This window comes from Sinocyclocheilus grahami, unplaced genomic scaffold, assembly GCF_001515645.1.
Source record: "Sinocyclocheilus grahami isolate Dianchi unplaced genomic scaffold, SAMN03320097.WGS_v1.1 scaffold57.1, whole genome shotgun sequence".
Classification (NCBI taxonomy): Eukaryota; Metazoa; Chordata; class Actinopteri; order Cypriniformes; family Cyprinidae; genus Sinocyclocheilus; species Sinocyclocheilus grahami.
This window is the reverse complement of record NW_015505236.1, coordinates 3,107,881-3,126,988: the sequence shown is the minus strand read 5'-3', so window position 1 is coordinate 3,126,988 and position 19,108 is coordinate 3,107,881. Positions and strand designations below refer to the sequence as shown.

The 19,108-nt window shown below is 35.9% G+C and overlaps 1 protein-coding gene across 11 annotated transcripts in view; it reads left to right on the top strand.

The window, feature by feature from the left end:
- The window catches only part of LOC107584160 (PTB domain-containing engulfment adapter protein 1), a 195,956-nt gene that overhangs the window by 105,084 nt on the left and 71,764 nt on the right, over positions 1–19,108 (top strand). For 4 of the 11 annotated variants that reach the window (XM_016270659.1, XM_016270660.1, XM_016270645.1 and 1 more), the window contains exon 1: positions 16,029–16,117. The exons of 3 other annotated variants lie outside the window; for them this stretch is intronic. The gene's annotated coding sequence lies outside the window, so the exon portion shown is untranslated. 4 more of the 11 variants (XM_016270653.1, XM_016270650.1, XM_016270655.1 and 1 more) reach the window with 4 other exon arrangements.

Here is a 19,108-nt window from a genome sequence, read left to right as displayed (position 1 = left end):
TGAAGCCAAGTACTCAAGGAAAGGTACAACAACCAAAACTTTATTGTCAAAAAAAGTGTACAAGTGTATATGTGTATAAGCTCATTTACCTAATGAATTGGAAACTGTTATTCACTGGAACAGCACTGTATGACATTATACAAAAAACGGTGGGCAGAGCAAAGAGAAACACGGCCACGCGATAAATTCGATTGTGAAAGTTTTCACAAATCGAGCTCGACCTAAAACAATGTTTTTGTATTCCAGCAGTCTGCGTGTTTATTGGTAATAGATGTTTAACATGAAGAACGCCTTTCATTCACATTCCTTTCTAGCGGACTTACCAAGGGGTTTACGGACAAGAGCTTTGCTGTGAACAAAATTCACAGATCAAGCTGGTGAAGATAACACCGGTTTCATTCCTCTAAGTGTCCAACTTTTGGAGCTATAGGCATTATAAAATTAGTCGCTACAAACCCCTAACCTACTAACATGCTTAGCAACGGCATAGAAACACCCTGACAAGCACTCTACAATTGGATCATGAAGGAAACATTCCCACAGTTAAGAAACACTCACATTTTCTTCTGAACAAGTACAAATTCAGTTTGTAAGCAAAATAATGCATAATAAAACATCTCCTTATTCTCTTCTCCTTTCTGCTACAATAACTTTGGACAGCACTCTTTGAGGTTCATTAATGGGGAACAAATGGAGGAGGAATCTGTATCATGTGAGAGAGTCTGTTTCTTAGAGAGCACTATGGTGTTCCACATGTGCGCTTTAGGCCTGAGGGGCGTCGTGACACATGTAAGTCCAGGTATCTTTTTTTTTTTTCTCAGTGTTTAGGAGGGAATACGGTGAAAACAATGTGTGACATCCAAGAGTTCATACTTCAGTTGAGAAGATCCAGTGAAGTGTTTTGCATATCAACATGCTTCTTAGCTATATACTGTACTGTACTTTATATCCCTTCAAATCTCACCCGATGGAGGTCCAGGTCATTTACAAAAGTGTTCATCCTCTTTATCTCTTTCAGTCTTGCTCTTTTCAACTCTCTCCCAGGTTGATCACATTGGTGTTGTGTCACCCCATGTGTAATTTAAATAGCCCCTAATTATTTCGGACTTTGGCACACACATCTGCTCACACACGTCATGCTTTTTCAGAGAAGTCCAAGCGCAATCTAATTCAAAAGGTCTAAAGTTCCCTCCTGAAAAATCAAAGTCACTGGAGTGCCTTTAGTGAGAAAGTTGAATAATTCAGGTGTTATTCTTGGCTTGTTTGCTCGAATAACTTAAATTATGTTGAAGGGATTGTTCAGACAAAAATGTAGATTTTGTCATCATTTACTCTATACCCTATACCCTTATGTTGTTCCAAAGAAGATATTTTGAAGATGCAGAAGAGCCTGTGGAAACAGCTGAAGACTGAGAGTCCACCAGTCATTACCTCTGCCCCGCAGAGATTCATAATTGCAGATGGAACAATTCACCAATAAAGAGACCTGCAAAAGTTCCTGTATTACTGGCATGATCAAGAGTGCATGGTGAATACATACAGGTGCATCTCGATAAATTAGAATGTCATGGAAAAGTTTAACTCAAATTGTGAAACTTGTGTATTAAATAAATTCAATGCACACAGACTGAAGTAGTTTAAGTTTTTGGTTCTTTTAATTGTGATGATTTTGGCTCACATTTAACAAAAACCCACCAATTCACTATCTCAACCAATTAGAATACTTCATAAGACCAATAAAAAAACATTTTTAGTGAATTGTTGGCCTTCTGGAAAGTATGTTCATTTACTGTACATGTACTCAATACTTGGTAGGGGCTCCTTTTGCTTTAATTACTGCCTCAATTCGGCGTGGCATGGAGGTGATCAGTTTGTGGCACTGCTGAGGTGGTATGGAAGCCCAGGTTTCTTTGACAGTGGCCTTCAGCTCATCTGCATTTTTTGGTCTCTTGTTTCTCATTTTCCTCTTGACAATACCCCATAGATTCTCTATGGGGTTCAGGTCTGGTGAGTTTGCTGGCCAGTCAAGCACACCAACACCATGGTCATTTAACCAACTTTTGGTGCTTTTGGCAGTGTGGGCAGGTGCCAAATCCTGCTGGAAAATGAAATCAGCATCTTCAAAAAGCTGGTCAGCAGAAGGAAGCATGAAGTGCTCCAAAATTTCTTGGTAAACGGGTGCAGTGACGTTGGTTTTCAAAAAACACAATGGACCAACATCAGCAGATGACATTGCACCCCAAATCATCACAGACTGTGGAAACTTAACACTGGACTTCAAGCAACTTGGGCTATGAGCTTCTCCACCCTTCCTCCAGACTCTAGGACCTTGGTTTCCAAATGAAATACAAAACTTGCTCTCATCTGAAAAGAGGACTTTGGACCACTGGGCAACAGTCCAGTTCTTCTTCTCCTTAGCCCAGGTAAGATGCCTCTGACGTTGTCTGTGGTTCAGGAGTGGCTTAACAAGAGGAATACGACAACTGTAGCCAAATTCCTTGACACGTCTGTGTGTGGTGGCTCTTGATGTCTTGACCCCAGCCTCAGTCCATTCCTTGTGACGTTCACTCAAATTCTTGAATCGATTTGACAATCCTCATAAGGCTGCGGTTCTGTCGGTTGGTTGTGCATCTTTTTCTTTCACACTTTTTCCTTCCACTCAACTTTCTGTTAACATGCTTGGATACAGCACTCTGTGAACAGCCAGCTTCTTTGGCAATGAATGTTTGTGGCTTACTCTCCTTGTGAAGGGTGTCAATGATTGTCTTCTGGACAACTGTCAGATCAGCAGTCTTCCCCATGATTGTGTAGCCTAGTGAACCAAACTGACAGACCATTTTGAAGGCTCAGGAAACCTTTGCAGGTATTTTGAGTTGATTAGCTGATCGGCATGTCACCATATTCTAATTTGTTGAGATAGTGAATTGGTGGGTTTTTGTTAAATGTGAGCCAAAATCATCACAATTAAAAGAACCAAAGACTTAAACTACTTCAGTCTGTGTGCATTGAATTTATTTAATACACAAGTTTCACAATTTAAGTTGAATTACTGAAATAAATGAACTTTTCCACGACATTCTAATTTATTGTGATGCACCTGTAGGTCTTACAACCTTTGCTTAATTTGTGAAGAAAATAGTCAAGTTGTCTTTTATGATTAGTTATTATGTCAGTATGTTAATAAATATTTACCACTCATCTTTTTAGGAGAAAGCTGAACTGAATTCAATATTTATAAAAAAAAATTAAAAGTGACCCAATAACGTTAAACTATTGAACTGAAACCCAAAAGGTCTTTTATCTAAATACTTCCAGAAGGGGGATTAATCCTAGTCTTGGTGCTAAATCTATCTATTTATTTGAAGTTAGACTTGCGGTATTAAGGTCTTCCTTTTGCCTTTAAGGTGTTGATAAGTGCTCTTTCTTTTTAATTGGCTCCTTATCAGAATCTGTCCTTGGCCTTCCTCTCATTTTCAGTCTCAACACTTACCAGGCTCACCTTTATGAGAATATCACTCCCATCAAACACTTAGACACATGTCATTTCTGAGATGAAGTTTGTCAAAAGCTTTGGCTATAACAGTGATGCCTATAATAAAATTAGTGTGAGCTCTGGGGAACTGAGTTGAAGGCGATGAGTTATTAGCACAGCTAATGCTACTGCTGCCGCATCAAACTACAAAATGTGGAGAGTTGGATGTGGATAATAAATGAAGACTGAATTCAATTTTGGTTGAAAAATGGCATTTTTAACTTGAATCCGATGCATTGTGGCCGAATCTCTCCATCATCCCTGACATTCTGTCAAGGTTAAGAATTTTGTTTACCAGTCAACTTATTAATGTCACTGTTCTCATCTTTTCTATCTTTTTGTGGACAGTTGCCCAATTTATAAAACTGGAGATAAAGTTAGTAATTCGACAAGAATCAGACAGACCTCTCTGTCTTTGCAGACTCTATATCAGATGCCTCAGATAATCTGCTCACATTCATTTTACATCTGTGTTCTTCAGCCTGCTTTCAAAATATCTTGTTTAGTTTTGCTGTGTACTAGACATTTATGCTTGTTATAACATATTTTGACATCTTACAGTCATCATGGAACAACATTTTCAATTCCCATTCAACATTTGTTTCAACAAAATGTTTTATGTACAACCCTTGATATTCCTGTACACTTGTAAAGTTGCCGTATAAACATACTCATATTTTGGGCTTTTATCTAAAGTATGCATCAAGATTACCTAGATTGGCATATTCTCGTTCATATTATCTCAAGGGTGGCATAGCATTTAAATAGCAAAAGGTTAATGGCATTACAATGACTTTCTCAAACAGGTTAATGATTAAATGCTTATTAACGTTTGGATGTTTCCCAGCTGAAGCATCATATAATATAATGCTCCAGACCTTGCCTCATGGCTTAATGGACCTATTACACACGTCTGATAGCCAATCCAACAGTTTTGTCGCCGTAACCTTTTACTGCTGATAGACTTCCTCTTTTCATTGGTGTACCACAGTATTAAAAATACGACCCACTGTGTAGGAGCTAAAGCACTCACAGTTAAGTGTGTGATTAATGCATGACAATATGTTGAACGTGGACTACTTGGAATATATATGAACTGAATCTCAGTGAGAAAGATGAACTCTGCTATGCCATCAGAGTCCACATTTTGTCAGTAATGGTGGACTCTTTACATTGATTTCTGTTGTTTTGTATAGTAAGCTAATGATATTTTCTATCCACTAAATCCAATTTACATTAAGACATTAAGATGTTTATTATGTATGTCTAATAATCTAGTCCCCACATTGCGGGTGATTTCATGTTTTGCTATGGGGAGCATTGTGCAGGGTTTCTGTAGGTTTTTTACTGAAGTAAATTTAAGGCTTCTTTTAAGACTAAGTAAAGAAAATTTAAGAAACAAATTGAATGGAACACAATATGCCAATACGGTTTCTAAATGTAAGTGTCGTATATTAGCAACACTTCAAAGTTTACTTTTTAATTCATTTTTACGAAAAAAACAATTGTAAAACTTGAATACCTCTGCTTCCAATCTTTAGAATATGGAAATAACTTTTACTGTACCTTCTGATCACTTATTTTCATGCCCAATTGACAGATATTTGTTCTGGTTTTAAGCATAAACTCACTTAAAGGGGTCATAACTAACGACATTATTTACTGTCTTTACATTTATTTTGAAAGATGAAGCTCGCGATTATGGTAAGGGACGTTACATTTCCGACGAGTGCTTGCGGTGTTCGGCCAATCACAATGCACTGGGTCAGCTGGCCAATCAGAGCAGACTGCGCTTGTCGGAAGGAGGGACTTTGTAGAAAACTAAGAGTTTGAGAGAGGCGGGGCATAGAGGACCTACAATAATGTACAGTATTTGAAAAATAATGTGTTTTTTGAACATTAAAGCATGTCAACATATTCTGTTACACCAAATACACAAAATAATTATCTTTAAAAAAGCATCATATGACCCCTTTAATTTTGTTCACATTCTCAGGAAATAAGATTTATTATCTTCATTTTGTATCTCAAGTAAATGTATTTTGATTTAAGGATATAACCTAGTTTAAGTATAATGTATTAGGCCTATGCGCCAATGAAAACTCAGTCCAGGCATGTATGGGCAATTCACTGTACCCTCCCTGAAATCAAAGAATCCACAACATCCTAAATATATTTGATAAAAACAAATAAAACGATCCTCTGCTCTCATCTGTGTTTCAGTGACTGAAAGGAGCGATTATGAAACTTGGCAGACTCCACAGCTTGCTGGCAGTTTAAAGCTGGGCTAGATGTTTTGGTCAATGGGTTTTGCAAGGGTAAGAACTTTCTGTGCCAAATTCATAATTGATTGCAAAGAGGCTCATTTAACATGTTAAATGGAAGTCTCAAATCTTTTGCAAGGTTCAAGCATGGCAGATAAACAGTACACATGGCCTTGATAAAAAGACTAAAGGCAAAACACAGGAGAGAATCCAATAAGCAATTTATGGGAATTAAAGGTGCTGTAATCCTACTACTATGGATATCATTCAAATTGATGTCCTAAAATATTACACTCATCTATAGACTCTGTAAACCAAGGAGTTCTAATATACCTGGAGAAAGCTGTTAGCATTCCCATTGACAGGTTGTGTATCAGTTATGGCACCATTAACCAATTAAAATGGTCAGAAACGTTATTTATAGACACCAGATTGATTAGTCTATCTTAGTGCTGATATGAAAATAGTCTTAATGTTTTCAACAATACCCATTTGGACAAATTGGCTTTGAATTGCCCTCTAGAGAAAGCCAAGACCTGATGGATATATATAATTTTCTGTTAATACAAATGCTATTACAACATGTCCTTTCATTATTTTCCAATTTGGAACAAAGACTCTGTTTGTCATTATATTTAAGTTAGATACAAGTCACTTAGAATGAAAAAAAAGTTTTCTTTTTTAAAAGCTGTGGTTCTGCCTCTGAGGATGTACTTCCCCAATTCACTCTGTGGGATGTCTGCATTGACCTGTAGCCAAATTAGACAAAATGGACCGTTGGGCTGCAGGGGATACACAAGAAAGGTATTCTGTCAGATTCAGCAATCGTTTATTTTAGAACAAAAATTGTGTAGGAGTCGTAGGTCTTCCTGTTCTTTCAGACAAGGAATAAATGCAAAAATGAAATGCAACCAACCATTGGGCATTTAGGACAGCATGGCTTGTCAAGTTGTATGTGTAATGCTAAAAATGTTGCATATTGTTTGGCCTTTTTTACATTTGATTTTTCTTTACTTTTACATGATAAACTGTGATCTCTAATTTGAAGAAAAAACTGTTGAGAATCACTTATCAACAAATTGAGGTTTCATTCAATTGTTTTCATTAAACAGAATATCTTGGAGTTTGTTATGATTTTTTTCAGGAACATGTTGAAACAAGTTTTCTGCTTCTGTTGGACATTCATCAAAGCATGGTGGCTGTCTGTTTGCAATTTATTACAATTTAATCTTTGAAAATGCATACATAAAAAAATAAATGCAGAATACTGCTGACTTGGAAATGATATTGGTTTAAATGCATAATGCAATATATATACTCATACATCGCATAGACATTTCACTGTATATATGTGGTCCTTGGTCAACAGTTTATACAAAGTAAAGCTTGCTTGCAGGAGTTTTGTATCCCATAATGCAGTAGGTCCTTCTCCAAACTATTGTCGCTAAACAAATTGGGATCTGGCAGGTCATAGGTCAGGTGAAAACATATTACAAAATAATCAGTATGATTTATGTCATTTTAAGTGTAAGACAGCCATGCAGAGAAACATGGCAGAGATGAACATTGTTAGAAGTAGATGTTAGAGATTGTGAGCAATTTCACTGCACAGGCATCAGACACTCTCTATGTGGGGCTTTCTTATTTCTTTCCTTCATATTGTCTTTAAAACATCCATATCTCTGAGGGGTATGACACAGACTTCATCTTTATAGTGAAGTCAAGGACAGGTTCTTTTTTTAATAAATGTCTCTAGAGAGTTCAAACCCGTGTCTCTTATGGATGTCACGGTAGCAGTCATTTTCAGGGTGTGTAGTTGGATGAACACACTCACAGGAGCAGGGAAATGTGTGCACAAGCATATACATATGTGACTAATCTACTTAAATGAGGGTAGGGACATATTTTTCTACTCTTTGAACACTGCTTAATATCATCATGGTAGTTTGCACAAGATAATTTACTTTCAGTATTATGTGTGATATGATATTGAGCTTACTGAAACATAATTTCTCTTGAGTCAGGGACTGTGATATCTCTCTCCATCTTATGACACTTTAGAAGCCAGAAAAGAATCAATCTTACTACTATGAATTTTGATTAAAATTATAAGTTTTCTTTGGCAGGCAGTAGGACTATGCTGTCATTATGAATAGGGTACAAAATAGGGCCTGAAACTCTTAAAATCTTCAACACTATCTTTATTACAAATCTAAAACAAACAAATGGTCAGTGAAAGAAGGTGCTTTATAAAATGTATCATATATGTACAAAATCATTATCCTCAGAAGGTCAAACTAAATAAATGTTTTTTATTAGTTATTTTTCTAAATTAATTTTAGATGATTTTTAAATAAAGTAAATGATCAAACTGTTTTATATTCAACATTCAGTTCAATTCTGTGCCACAATTCTGTACTCACAAAGAGTACATCTCTTTCTATAGCGTTGTCAATTCCTATTAATTCTAGTGAACTGGTTCATAATAAATGGTCCTTTCTCTCATATGACTAGTCATTCTAGTCTTCCCTCCTATATTGGAACGACCTTTACATTTTAGAGAAACAGTGATATTTAGTATAAATGTACCTGTTCAAGTTTGATTGAGATTTAATAATGTGTTAAAAACTGGATATTTTTATGCTAGATTATGTTTGTTAAAACCCCAGTTCCAGAAAAGTTGGGACATTTTGTGAAATGCCATCAAATCAAGAATATGGTATTTGTTCATTCCCTATAACTTTGATTTAATTGACTAAACTAAAAAGAAAACAATTTCAATGTTTTCACGGGCCAGCGTTATTTTATGTTGTAAATATAAGCAAATTTTGATTTTGATGGCTGCAACACACTCCAAAAAAGTTGGGACAGAGGCATGTTTACCACTGTGTCACTTGAACTTTACTTTTAATTAATTGTTTGGGAATTGAGGATACTAATTGTTAATGATTTGCACTCAAAAATGTTGTCCAATCTCACTTGATACAAGACTTCAGATGCTCAGCAGTCTGTGATCGTCATTGTCTGATTATCCTTTTCATGACTGCAGGCAGGTCAGTCACATCCTCTCTGTGTCTATGAAAGCATGCTGTTATAGCACATGCAGAGTGAGACCTGGCATTGTCTTGATCTAATAAGTATGGACTTCCCATGAAAGACGTCATCTTGATGGCAGTATATCTCTCTGTACAATTCCAATATATGCCTCAATGTCAATGGTATCTTCGCACATATTCCAGTCACGATAGACGTTTGCTTTTGCATCTGTCGCTGATGAAAGTCTGGATGGTCCCTTTGGTCTTTGGGACTGAGAACACAATGTCCATTTTCCCCAGAAACAAGTTGAAATGTGGACTCATCTGACCACAGCACACATTTCCACTGTCTTTTGGACTATCTGAGATGAGCTCTGGTCCAGAGAACCCCGCGGCAGCACTACATTGAAGTGATGTGTAGTTTTTTCCTAGAGTAACAGAGAGTTGCATTTATTGATGCAGAGGCAGACTGTGTTAAGTGACAGCAGTTTTCTGAAATACTCCTGAGCCTACGTGGCTATATTTAACACCGTAGCATGAGGGTTTCTTATTCAGTGCCATCTGAGGGCTCAAAGGTCATGCACATTCAACTAAGGTTTCCTGCCTTGACTGAGATTTCATAATGTGTTTTTTGAACATTAAAGCATGTCAACATATTCTGTTAAACCAAATACACAAAATAATGATCTTTTAAAAAGCATCATATGACCCCTTTAACTAAGAAAAAAGAAGTGGCTTAATGAGCACACAGAGCGCTTGCTACTGAGATAATGTAATACATTGTTAAAGTGTCTCATGACAATGAGCTCATTTCAGTTAATCATTGGCTAAATAGTTAGGCTAAAAAACGTTTCCTGTTTGAAATAAAATACATTTCTGAAATTAGATATGCAACATAATAATGCAATATTTGTTAAATGATTTGCATGCAACAAATAAAATTTATTTGTTTAGTTTTTTATAGGCTATATTTCAACCCAGTATATTCTGTCATATTGGATGGACTAGACTGCCTTAAAAAATGTAGATGCTTATTTTTTCAGTTATTTACAAATTGTCATTGCGGATTTGGTATCTATTCCTGAATTGTTTACAAATTTATTTCAAGTAATATAAGTCAAAATTTGAGTAAGCCAGAAGAACAGTTTTGTTGGAATTAAGAATTGAGTTTTGAAAGTAATAGGCAGTAAAAATACAGTTCTTGTAAAGACTAATAATAAAATATAGTTTATCTTTTTTATTTATTGTTTGTTTGTTTGTTGTTTACAGTTCTGTTTAGAACAGGTTTTTTTATTTGTGTAAAATTATGCCATTTTTAAAGTCACCATCATGGAGATGATCATGTTCTTATATTTTTATTTTTTAGATTATTGTGTCATATTCTTCTAAGGAGAAATTTATTCACCCTATGTTATTTATTTTATATGAAGCATTTTTGCAGTACATTAAAGCAGAAACTCTAGTTCTCCCAGTGTCTTAGAGTAAGAAGTTCAAGAAAGTCTAATCTTACATCAAATGATGTTGCATCTTCAAGTAGAAATAACATAATTAAATGTGGGTTGATTTACTCACTTTACTGTGTATAATTTGGCTGATGAAAATGTTGAACTCTTAGTGCAATGCCCGTTGTGTTCAGTGATTACTGTGAGTATTGATATGAAGGTAAGGACTAAACAGTTCACCAGGTCCTCCTCAAATCCTCAGTATCAAAATCATTTCTTTGTTGTGTCCGTTATACTCACAGAACTGGAAACAATGAGTTCAAAGATAATTAATTTAGTTGTGTGGACAAACTGCTGCCTATTTCCAGAATTATTCAAGTTATATGTGTAATGACTGATCAAACAAGACTCCCCCAATACATCAAAAGAGATTCACTTAATTGAAAAGGGGTTGTTTGATGTGCATATTTAGCTTGCATTACCATACCTGTCCTTTTGAATTTGTGCGTTCATCATATCTCAGTGAGTTCATTAAAAGATATAGCGAGACTGAAAATTATTATTATTATTGCATTGCATAAGAGCACTGGCCTGTATAAGCTGTTCTCTTATTTAGATTTAGATCTTCAAGTCTTTCATATACTGTGGCTTTGAGTCTCAGTGCGGCATAAATGTAAAGCATAGCGTTCAATGAGCCTTATAAAATGCACCTCTATTTCAAATGCCATGACCGGCCCATAATCAGTGGAAGTAATATAGTGTATTATGAAAAGATTAATGCTCATATAATTCCTTAAAAATAGTATCCAATGGAATAATAAAGTTTTTTTTTCATCCAATTTTTAGCAATTGCATCCCACTTTTTACAACAAATACCAGCAAAACACCATTCTTTGGGAATTCTTAGGGCCAGTTCATGGCGCTCAAGTTAAAAGAAGTTCAGCATTTAAAAAAAAACTAATCTCAAGACCTTTTTTTCCCCATTTCACTGTTGCATCTTCAAAGTAAAAACGCATTCTGTGTGAATGGCCTCTTAGTCTACACATTCTTTACATTAAAATCCTCACATTCACATGAGCACAATGCTATAATTTTAGCCCATTTTTATTTTTTTCCTTTTCCTCAGTAAAGCCTTTGTTCCTGGGATTATCTAATGGCCTATGGGTCTCTGCTCTGATGGAAAGGATTTCATAGCTTACAGCTATCTGATAACTAGGCTATCTATGAGCTTTTTCATATAGAGACAGTCAATTATCTTTAAAAGGCTTGTTGTGTAAAATGAGATGGAACGACAGCCTCTTGTCTGATAGCTTTCAGATTCTTACGTCATCTCTGTACATCAGCACTCTTGTGAGAGAAGTCGTCGCCATGACTCTGAATATTGGACAGAATTCATTCAGATTCATTCCTTATGCGATATACCTCCTATTTTAGAGAGATAGACTGAACAAGGAAATACACACACACACACACACACACACACAAAGCATATGAGTCGTATGAGTTACTACTTTGTTTGCCATTATTGCAGAGCAGCAGCATGGCACTGCAATACCAAGTTAATAGTTTTGATAAATACACTATAAATGTTTAAGATTAAAGTGTCTACCGAAGTCCTGATATTCATTATGTTTTTGTTTATTTGTCACATCAACAATCATATTTTTAAATGATCCACCTTTGTAAATAATTGTATGACATAAAACACGCAGGTAACCTTCTAAAGGCCAAATGTAGTTATTTTTTAAATGTACTTTTAAAAATTTCATTTTTGTAACATCTCATTGTAAGTCGGGCCAACATTTTGGCCAACAGTCTGAGTGATTACTTAGAGCAGTTTTGCCATTTACTTAACGGTAATGAATGCCAGTGAGATCTTTCTTCTAATTAAGAAATGCTGCATTTTCATCCGATTCACCCTTCATCTTGATTGTCCTCTGGGAACTCCAAAAATTTCAGTAAAAAAAGAAAGAGTTTCAAACTGATTAATTAAATCCTTTGGAATGCATTTATTAATTCTGTAGCATTTCATATCATGAGTCCATTCATTTTCACATTTTCACAAACAATATTGTACATTTAGTTTGAAAAGACAGTGATTACATGAGTCATTTTGGTGCTCTTTGCTTCATATTTCCATGGTTGGCCAGTATGGCCACTGAATATTGTAATCAGTGCGATTAAAGCAGAGTGTTTCTCTTGTACATTTTACAACGACAGTAATAAAATTAACAGCTCCTGCATTTTATGTTCAGTCATAGTTTGCCAAAACTAATGTCTAAAACCTCCCTTACACTTTGTCCCTGCACCACTTGGCTGGCACTATGCTCAAAAAATCAGCGTGATCTCTTTGTGAGAGGTCCTTTTGTGATGCTAAGGCTGCCATTCTCATTCTCCCTGGATTCCTCATCACGCACCTGAGCATGCCACTTATCAGTTTTTCATTGACAGTTGATGACAGGCTTTTTATAGCACTGATGGCCTTTTTTATGATAATAATCTAAATGTAGGCCGATCACTTGCACACATCATATCTCTATTGAAGTGTTTTGTACATGATAATTGATAGAAAGAAAGATGAACAGGTTAAGTTAAAAATGTAAGGCGCATTGACCAAAATACATTGCCAACAAAAATTGAGCCTTTTTATGTTTGTAATGCACTTTCCTTACAATACTAGAGTTTAAACACCTGCAATCTGTACAACGCTACATTTTGCCATTTTGCTTGGTCATCATGGTTTAGAGCTTTCAACAGTCAATGTTCTCAACGTTCTCAGAACTTTGGCTAATATTCTGGCAAGGTTCTTTCAAAGTTATGAACAGACATTTTTACAATAACATTCACAAAATGTCCATTTACAGTTATCTGGTCTTTAATAACAGTCTTAAAATGTTGGCACAAAAACATTACTTAGACATCATTTATGGAATGTTTTTGTGAAACATTTTGACTTTGACTCAAAATCTATAGATACTGAGGTTGAGCCCTTTTGACAACAACCCCAAGTCTCTCCTATACATATTTAACACAATATTTAACACATGAGCAGGTATTTTCAACTGAAATTCGAGTTGTTTTTTTTCACATTTCACATTTTTATTGTTGTACTTTTGTATCCAAATTATCATTATAAATGTAATACAAAAAATACAACTATAAAAAAATTAAGAAATTAAATTAAGAAATGTCACAACACTGAGAACACATGCCTGGGCTGCGTTCAGCCCCGACAAAAATGGTGCAAAACGTTTTTTAAACAGAAACAGTGATGCGTTGAACACACTGTTCTGATGAAGCAAGAGTTGCAACTATGGCAGCTGAGAAGGCCATTCTTTGTGTTCTTTTTGAAGAATTTTCGAAGCCTGATGAAATCGGTATAAATACGTGTTTAATACTGCAAAATACGCTCGATGTTACAGTCACTGCCCTTGCCCTCCAGAATAGAAGAGATCATCACAATCGAGTGAAGGGATTTGTGGAAACTGTGGTTCCTAATTATTGTGATCCAACATTTGCCTCGCATTTCAGGATGAAAAGACAAACATTTCAGGTGAAGGATAATCCACTTCTTACCTCCGAGACTGTGTTATGATCTATATGACCTTATTGTTTTTATTGTGAGTATTAGGCTTATCATTATTGCTGATCACTGTTGTTGTGCTATGTTATTGTAATATTTACCAATATATAATCAGAGGGGTATAGAAAAGTTTATGAAAGTGTCACTCCACAATACAATAGCAAAATATATAAATATGTATAGTATTTTTATGTTACATTAATGAGTATTTAGCACACCTTCCTAAGGAAAGAATATGGACCAGAAGACATTGCAATTACTAAATGATATTTCGACAGACTTAAAGAAGTTCCAGATCTATACTTGTGCCCTTATTATTTCAGTTATTTGCCGTTAATGTAAATAAATATGTGCAAACAATATACTTGCTCTTGTGAATTTATTTGGATGTTAATTACACTGTGCGAGCTGTCTCTTTAATACCGCGTGGTTTATATACATGTTGCTGCTGATTGGGCTGACATGTTTGACACACCCACCAAACAAGAGAAAACGCATCTCAAACCCCATTGCACACCGTTTCCAGGAAACATGTCGTTCAAACCGGAAACCGTAGCACAACGGTGCACACCGGTTTGAGCTTGAACTTGCCCCTGGTGTTTTCTTGAGGCTTCAACAGATTGATTGCTTTTCATACATTTCCTTGTGGAACTGAAAATCAATAATATTTGATTCCCTCACTAACAAAAATCTGTTCTAAAAACGTTTTGCTAATGTTCCCATTATGTTATGAACACATTATTTCTGAATAATCTCGGAATGTTCAAAACATCCAGTTTTTTACATATTTAAAAAACTTTTTTTTTTGGTTATGTGAACATTAAAGACAACATTAAGGGGACTGTTCCATTTTATTATTTTGCAAACATTTTGGGAATGTTACTCTTGAATGTTCTCTAAACCCTCTTAGACGAATGTCCAACATAAACAAATGTGTACTTTCTTCAACAGTTGTTTAGTATGTTGTTTTTAAATACCCATTTCAAAACCGTCTTAAATTAGAATACATTTTTGAATTCTGAAATCATCATTTTGCAATATATATCAGTGCATGGTGAACAACTGAACACCATAAAACTGTACTGACAAGCAATGTTTTTAATATTGTTTTATATCATTATAATATATTTTAACTGAAAACAAAATATGTTCTCAGGACACAAGTATTGTAAACAATATAAATTAAATAATGCTATAGCCTAAATCAATGGTTTCATATTTTCACACTTACCTTTTAATTTTTTGCTAATTTTGTATCTCATTATTGTTTTACCTGCTGAAAAGCCTATATTAGGAAGCTTAGTAGCAGTTTTTATTTATTCAATTTTTTTTTATACCGAAACATCGTGTTCTATATAATGTGACCAACACACTGTATGTAAATAAATGATATCGATATTTACAGTTTATTCTCTCCAAGTAGGCCTATATGCTCTTCCTACAAATCAAGAGCCCTGAAAAAAAGTCAATTTTGAGCTTAAAAGGTGTTTACGCCATATATTTATATAAAGTGGAGTGTTTGTTTGCATCTAATGCTGCGTTCAAGTCCTCCTGGGACATTCGTACTCACGAGTTGACAAGTCGTAATTATGACGTCAGGTGCGTTCAAGTCAGTTTAGTTGGCACAAGATGGCCGGTGTACCTCCTTTTAATAAATTACAAAAAAATACAACAGCGTCTGCATATTTTTTTACTTGGATTTCAGCTGCGTAACAAGAACTTGACCAATTTAAGTTTATAGGACAACTAAACTATCAATTTAAACAAAAATGTACCATCAATTACAGATGTTGCATCCATCGATTCCGCCCATAGACTGTATAAAAACATGGACGTAGTGTCCGTGACGTCACCCGTAGGTTCCGGAAACTCGGGCTTAAAGAAAATTTCGAGTTTCCCACTCGTAATAACGACTTTGTGGTGGCGTTCATGTGCGTTCAACTCGTAAATACGATCTATCCGACATGACTTGAACGCACCATTAGCAGCGCTCATAACCTCTCTTCTGGCCCTTTAAACCTCCAGCGGGTTGGCGAGACTCCTGCGGTGACTGACGTCACTGAACTTTCCAGCGGTGTGTGTGTGTGTGTGTGTGTGTGTGTGTAAGATGGGAGAGGTGGCTTTAGGAGCTCAGCTGTGAGATTATATCTGTTCTACCTCTTGAGAGTGTGTGTGTGTGTGTGTGTGTGTGTGTGTGTGTGTGTGTAGAAGACAGCGTGAGCGTGCACTGCGCAGGACGCGCGAAGGATTCCTGTTTTTCAGTGAGTGGATCGTACTTTTGCTTTGGAAAGTAAGCGTTTCTGGAACGTGGATTGTGTTTGTACGTCGCTTCTCTTTAAAAAGAAACTCGAAGTCCTGGAAAGTGAGTCAGCCCGTGTAGAGAACGTGTGTAAAACTTTCTTTTACATTCCGTATGTCACATGAACTAGTTTCAGCCATGAGGTAAACATTGGTTTGTTTAAAGCTGTATCCAAGAGGAATGTTCTGGACGGAATTTGTTAGGATGGAATGCGCTCGAGCAGGTTTCTTCTGTAACATGGATGCACGAGTAACAGCAGACGGGATCATTCGGCTCTTAACTGTGATCTTCAAATTGACAAGTGGCTTTTATGGTGTAGTTGGGTATTTGTTGCTAGACATAGATGTTGCATCTCCTTAAGCTTTGCTTTGGTTTTTAATGAGCAGAAAAACGGCATGTTACTGATGCGCCTGACAGCTGTTCAGTGTTTGTTTTAAGATTGATGCTATATAGTTACTTTATATTGACGCGTTGGATTATTGGTTTAAAATATGTGCGGTAAATGGGATACAAGTTTATTCATGTAATATTCTTCTTTTTTTCTCTGTATTGTGAGATGGAAAATATATTTAGCAGACAGTTTATCAGACCGTTTTCCTCTTCACATGTATTCACTGTACTTGCCAAAGTCTGTATGTTTATTAGTCTGTCTGTCTATATATCTGCTCATTTGTCTAGCTTTCTGAGCTGTTTACGTTCGTCTATCTAGCTGTTTGTTTCTTGTCTGATATGTGCTGTAGATACTGTCTACTTGTCTAACTATGTGTCGGTCAATCTGCATTTCATAGCTATCTTTCAGTCTGTTTTTTTTCTATCTATCTGTTTTTCATGTCTGTTTACTTATCTGTCTGTTTATTTGTCTTTCTACCTGTTTATTTGCTTATCTGTCTGTATGTCTGTCATCTTCATTTTTTTTTGACGCTGTGTATATAATGTTTTGCATTTTATAGACATGTCATGATCATATTATTTGGCATTTTCTATAACTTGCACAAGAGTTTCAACCTACTTCAGTTTTTCACTAGCTTTTTGGCCACATAGTGCTCCTTGGAAGCACTGGCGAGGTCTGTCCATGGATACCTCTAGAGGCCATTTCCAGGCTGTAATCTGCATGACAATACCTTTTCCTTCAGTGTGAGCCAGTCAGATTTACTGGATTTACAGATTTACTCTCTGAGAAAGGCAAACTGATCTCTGAATCTAAAAAAAGTCCACCATTTTGCTAGCAAATATTCTGCCAGTAAAGAGACTTGAATGAATTCTTCCTGACATCAATTCTCTATTCAGTCCATTGCGCAGCCTGAGGTGCCAGTGTGTGACTGTAATATTTGCTTTTGGTCAGTGTGTTTAATGAAATGACTGCAAGGCTTTGGAACTGCTAGAGCTTTTGGAGACCTTCAGAATGAACTGTGTTCCGATTGACAGGGTCCCTAGTGTTCAATGTTCCCTATTCCCTAAACACGGGAAATCTGTTGAAGTTTACTTCACTTCGGAACATTCATTCACGGATTTGGGCTATGCAACTGCCTGCAGCATCATCACACACAGATGAAACTTACGTGTGAAGTGTGACATAATATACCTCTGTAAATAAATACAATTTAAATTCACATCTCACACACTTTAATGCCCTTTGAATGGAACATATACACTCCCTTCGAACTGGAATCATGGCGGAATATCCTGTGATGTCCACTTCACAGGGCGCTTATGGTCGAATAGAACACATGTCTGAAATGAGAAAATGTGCAGAGCGGTGGTACGCGAGGACTGAAATTGAGAACCATTAGGATAGCGAATGAGACTATTTATTATGAAAATGGTATGCAAAATTGTTAGTAGGTATGTAACGATTCACTCAACTCACGATTCGATTCGATTCAGTTTAATTTCACGATTCGATTTTCTCACAATTTTTTTTTAACAAAATGAGATTGAAGACATTATAGAGTAAATGAAAGGTGTTGTTTTATTAGGCTATTGCTGCACGTTTCTTTGTGAAATTGAAATATAACAAAACTAAGTTACACAAATAAAAGAAATCTCTTAATATGAACAAACTAAGGCTTTGTCTGTGCTCTTTCCATTTAAAATTAGAGGCAACCACTGGATTTTAATCATGATCCAAACAAAGATGCTGCATACATGCAGCATGAGTAGTTTTTAATCTAAATTAGACGATATAATTTAGACATTTGAAGCAAAAACAGTATGGTCTGACTTTAGTTTTGTGAAACTATACTACATAAAACATCTGAACGAAACAGCAGACAGCCTGAATGAGATGCAGATTCACTCTCTGACAGCAGGTGGCGCTTACGAACAGCAATGATACAGTGTTTCCTGGGTTACCTCTATAAACAAAGCAGAGCTGTGCTTATGAACACTACTTTAATATGCATTGTTCAGAGGCAAGATGAAAAGAAAATACCACGTAAACTTTTCTAAAGATAGTCAGTTCCCCTCAGAGATACATTCATATAAACTCCTACTCCAATTGTATCGCGATTTGTTTGGCATCTCAGCCGATTTGAATCGTCACATATTTTAATCGATTTTCGACCAGTTTGCAGTTAATCGTTACATCCCTAATTGTTAGTAAACAGAAATGAAAAAGATACAATCGACTAGTGCTCGAAATTAATTATATATATATGTATATATACAGTGGGTACGGAAAGTATTCAGACCCCCTTAAATTTTTCACTCTTTGTTATATTGCAGCCATTTGCTAAAATCATTTAAGTTAATTTTTTTTTCCTCATTAATGTACACACAGCACCCCATATTGACAGAAAAACACAGAATTGTTGACATTTTTGCAGATTTATTAAAAAAGAAAAACTGAAATATCACATGGTCCTAAGTATTCAGACCCTTTGCTCAGTATTTAGTAGAAGCACCCTTTTGATCGAATACAGCCATGAGTCTTTTTGGGAAAGACCCAACAAGT